Here is a 4694-nt window from a genome sequence, read left to right as displayed (position 1 = left end):
AGACTTGACCGCGGTACGTGTTTTTGGCCGAGAAAGCTACCCGCGGGAAGGATTTTGGCCGAGAATCTTCGGCCAGCAGTACATCATTTTGCCTAGAAACCCAAAATTGCTCCTTTTCACCATTTCTGATCATTTCAACTCCATTTCTTCATCTGAATCACATCCTCCACTCCAAATAAGCTCCAAAATCACCTGTTTAACACTCCAAACCATGCAAAACTCTCTTGGACCTAATGCAATCTCCTAAGTTCTAAAACAATGCCTAAAGACCTAAATGTATGCAAATGAGATATAATTTGGACTAGAATATGTACATTAAATGATGCAATTTATGAATATATCAACTCCCCCACACTTATCCTTTGCTTGTTCTCAAGCAAAAAAGGAACAAATGAGAGGAAAAGGTTGAATGCATTGGGACTCATTTTTCCATTGAAAGAGAAAAGTGACCACTAAGAGAATTCAAGTTCATGCTCAATATGCAATGCAAGACCATACTCTGATGTATCAACTCAAGAGTAATCTCCACAAGTTCTCTTATTCCTCAACTCTTTGACATTCATTATGCTCTTTACCAAGTGGATCAAATGATGCAGTGTTCAAACAAGCAAAGTTTGGCTAGGGTGAGGTAATGAGACTAAAATGGTCTCATCAGCGCCTAAGTGGGTTCAATGCAGAAAGGGGATCTCTCTATGAATGATCAAACTTTGGCAGAATGCTAAAGGTAAAAAGCAACCTATGCATACAAGGGCAAGGACTCATCCCACCCCACACTCTACTCAAAGCTTTCTCACTTGCTCAACCTCTCAAGAACCTCACTTTCCACACTCATTTTCCTCTCACTAGGGGACTCACTTTTCATTTTCACACTCAAGTCTTGGAGTTCAAACTTTACATAGCTCTTTTTCATTTTCTTTTGTAACTTCTAGCCTCTTTTTCTTTCTTTTTTAAACCATTTGAGCTCTTTGGCTTCTTTTCTTTTCCTTTCACTTAGAGGCTAGACTCTTTCTTTTCAAAACACTAGAGCTCCCTTTCTTTGACATAAAACTCCAAGACTGATTTTTTTTTTTTTTTTTTTTTCTATCCCCTAGTTCTCACCACTCTCTTTTTTCCACTCATCTCTCCTTTTTCCACTCACCAACAAGTATCCCCCCACACTTAGTTCTTGCCAAATCTCTCAGCTCCTTGATGATGGAACTTAACACTCAATGAGACTTGCCCTTGTCGCTCTAAACCTAACACTTTCTGCTAAGTTTGATCCAAGGTGGCCTTTCAATCACACACAAACATTTGGCTTAAAGGAAGGAAGGTTCAAGGTGAGGAAAACTGATCCAGATGTGGACTCAGCTATTTGAGCTATGGAAGAGGGTGGTAAAAACAGGATTCTATCTCAAATATGTATATAGGTATCCACAAGCTTATTCAAAAAATGCATCAAATGATAATTTCAAGTCAAGTTCAGGGTTTTCACTTATTAGAGTTGAGTTCAATTCAAACTTGCTTCTCAGATTCAAATCATTTCAAGCCTTGCAAGCACAGAAATCATTTCACAAGCATATTTGGTCCAAATTTTCAAAGTCATGTACTCTCAAGGAAAAACTATCATTACTCCCAGCAAGATGCAACCTATATGATGCAAACTAGACTCAATCCTAAAAAATGTGAATGCAACTACATGATCATTTTTTGTGAAACTTTTTTTTTTGATTTTTATATGCAGACTCAAGATGCAAATCAAAATAAGAACAAGAGAAAACATGATTAGTAAACACAGAACCCCTCCCCCACACTTAAATAACACAGTCCCTTGTGATATAAAAGCATAAGAGAGGAGTGAAAGGCAAAAGCAAGAAAGATGCAAAATGAGAAATAAAGAACTAGATGCATATGTACAAGGAGTTTGGAGTGTTACCAGATTTGTTTGTGATGGAAAGGAGTAGTGGAATTGTGAATCTCAGGAGGCTAAAGAACACCAGGTCATCTGTAACCTGAACACACTCCACAAGAAACATCAAAACATCTTAAAAACACCAAGAGAAAGCATGAAAAAGAATATTTACAAAGGATAAGCTTGGGGTGTCTCCCAAGAGCACTTTGTTTTAAGTCACTAAGTTTGACTTTTCATACTCTTTTCTTAGTGAGCGAGAGGAGGAGCTTTGATGCTCCTTGTCTTGTCCATGAATTCAAGCATTAGGTCCCTGTTCATCAGCTCTTGAACACCAGATGACCCTTTGTCTATGAGCTCTTGTGTGAGGATTGCCCTGACTTTTGCAAAAGGTTTTGATCCTCCAATGCCTTTAACCTTGTATTCCACAGCTCCACCATCAAACTTCCAAGGAGTGAGAGTTAAGACTTGAGAAGATGACTCAAGAGTGAATGGTCTGGTTCTTGGTGGGTTCTTGTCTTGAGACCCTGAGACATTGCCTTTGTTGTTGCTGATCTCCTTCTCACTTGGTGTAGGAGATAGAGATTCCAAGCAAGCTTCATCATCACTAAAGAAATCCCCTTCAAACTCAAGATCAGGTCTTATTAGGGATTCTTTCTTTTTCTCAACAGATGCAGGGGGTTGAGCTTCTTCTATAATTCTAATACTCCCCACATACATCATCCCATAGCGTTTCAACTCATCAGAATCATCAGATATAACTCCACAAAACCCAGCAAGAGGAGGCTTAAGAGGATAAGATACTTCATCATCTACCTTAGCAAGCACCACTCTTTGAGTATCAAAGTCCATCCTTGCTCCTGTGGTGTTCAGAAATGGAGTTCCAAGAAAAAGAGGTAGCTCTTTTGTCTTCTTCATCTTCATAACTACAAAATCTGTTGGAACTGTGCATTCACCAATTTTCAATGGGTAGTCTTCAAGGATTCCATATGGCTTCTTTGAGGATGAATCTCCAAAGGTAATTGACATGGGGTGATGCTTAAGACTCTTGATCCCAAGTCTCTCCACCATGTCTAAAGACATTACACTGATGCTTGATCCAGAATCACATAAAGCATTGTCCATTTTCAAACTTCCAAGAGAGCATGAGATGGAGAACTTTCCTGGATTACCTAGCTTGGGAATTGATTTGGGTTTCACCCTTGTTGAACCAGTGCTAGAGACTCCATCAGATGTCCTTCCTTGAACCATTCTCTGATCCTTTCTTTCAGTAATCTCAGAATCATTCTTTCTCATATCAAAAGAAGCTGCCTCCCCACCGTCTTTCTCAATGTCCTCATTGAGATCACAGAATAGGAACTCAAACTCATCTATGATGGCGTCCTCATCATCTTTTGTCATGCATTTTTCACTTGAGACATTGCCATGGAGAAGATCCTCAGTTTCTTGGACAGCAGCATGATTCTCAGCATTTGAGAGGATTACATTGCAGTATTCTGTTTGATGTGCAACTGATGTCCCTGGTAAAGATCTTTGAGCTTGAGAACTGCAGTGGCCCTTGTTGTTCTCTAGAGTCTTGACTTTGGAAGCCAAGGTGGAAAGTTGAGTTAGAAGATCAGAATAAGTGCAATCCACCTTGTTGTTAATCTCTGCCATTTTCTTGTTGAAGTCCATGGCACCATTTGCTTGACCTTGGAGGATTTGCTGGAGCAGGTTCTGCACTTCTTGATCCTTATTCTCTGAGTTCTGTTGGAGACTTTGTTGTTGGGGAGAGAAAAAACCTTGTTGTTGAGTGTTTTGAGGATAGAAGTTCTGGTTTGGGGGATTCTTGTAGTAGGTAAAGCCCTTTTGGTAACCTTGTTGGCCACCTACAAATTTAACCTCAGCTGTGATGTCTTCCCTTTGAAATGTGTCTTGAAACACATGATTCACATCTCTAACAAAGTTGGCTGACTGATGAGAAGCTAAGAGAAGTGTGTCTAGCTTCTCATTGAGAGACTTGATGTCTTTCCTTGTCCTTTCCTCTTCAGCACTCACAGCTCCTCTTGAATTCCTTTCAAAGTCTGATCCATAAAGCTCATCACTTTGAGCTACATTCTCCACTAGGGTCATGGCGTCATTGACTTCCTTGGTCATGAAATTACCATTTGAAGCTGTGTCCAAGAGGAGTCTGACCTTTGGTAAAGTACCTCTGTAGAAGGTACTTAGCAGCTGACAATCTGAGAATCCATGGTGAGGGCATTGCATGGTATACCCTCTAAATCTTTCCCAAGCCTCACAAAATGATTCATGGTTCTTCTGAATGAAACTTGAGATTTCATTTCTTAACCTTGCTGTTCTTGATGAAGAGAAGAACTTGGTTAGAAATGCTCTTTTGCATTGCTCCCATGTTGTGACTGATCTTTGAGGTAGAGACTTTTCCCACTGATGAGCTTTGTCTCCTAGAAAAAAAGGGAACAGCCTCAACTTGAAACTGTCCTCACTTACTCCATTCATCTTAGTTAGATCACAAACTCTATCAAAGTTGTCAATGTGATCTAGTGGGTCTTCTACTGCCAAGCCATGGAACCTGTTTGATTGCACCATGTTGATCAAGCCAGACTTGATCTCAAAATCGTTTTCAGGTGTTGGAGCTTGAATCCCATGTCTTTGACCCTGAGCATTGGCTTCATCACCAGCTCCCACAACTTGTCTTGGACGTGGAGGTGGTGGGTCTTGCTGATTCTGGTGGTTTCCATTACCACCATGAGCCTGTTGCCCTTGATCCATACCCAACCTCTCAATGTGCTCAGCTCTTTCTCGTTGTCTT

At 40.3% G+C, this 4694-nt stretch overlaps 1 non-coding gene across 1 annotated transcript; it reads left to right on the top strand.

Annotated features, from left to right (window-relative positions):
- The first annotated feature begins 4109 nt into the window (after positions 1 to 4109).
- On the top strand, positions 4110 to 4216 carry LOC112081700. Its single transcript, XR_002896622.1, has one exon. It is a non-coding gene; the product is annotated as a small nucleolar RNA R71 (small nucleolar RNA).
- The last annotated feature ends 478 nt before the right edge of the window (positions 4217 to 4694 follow it).

This window comes from Eutrema salsugineum, unplaced genomic scaffold, assembly GCF_000478725.1.
Source record: "Eutrema salsugineum unplaced genomic scaffold, Eutsalg1_0 scaffold_10, whole genome shotgun sequence".
Classification (NCBI taxonomy): Eukaryota; Viridiplantae; Streptophyta; class Magnoliopsida; order Brassicales; family Brassicaceae; genus Eutrema; species Eutrema salsugineum.
Note: the sequence above shows the minus strand (reverse complement) of the source record. Positions and strands in the feature narration are given on the sequence as shown.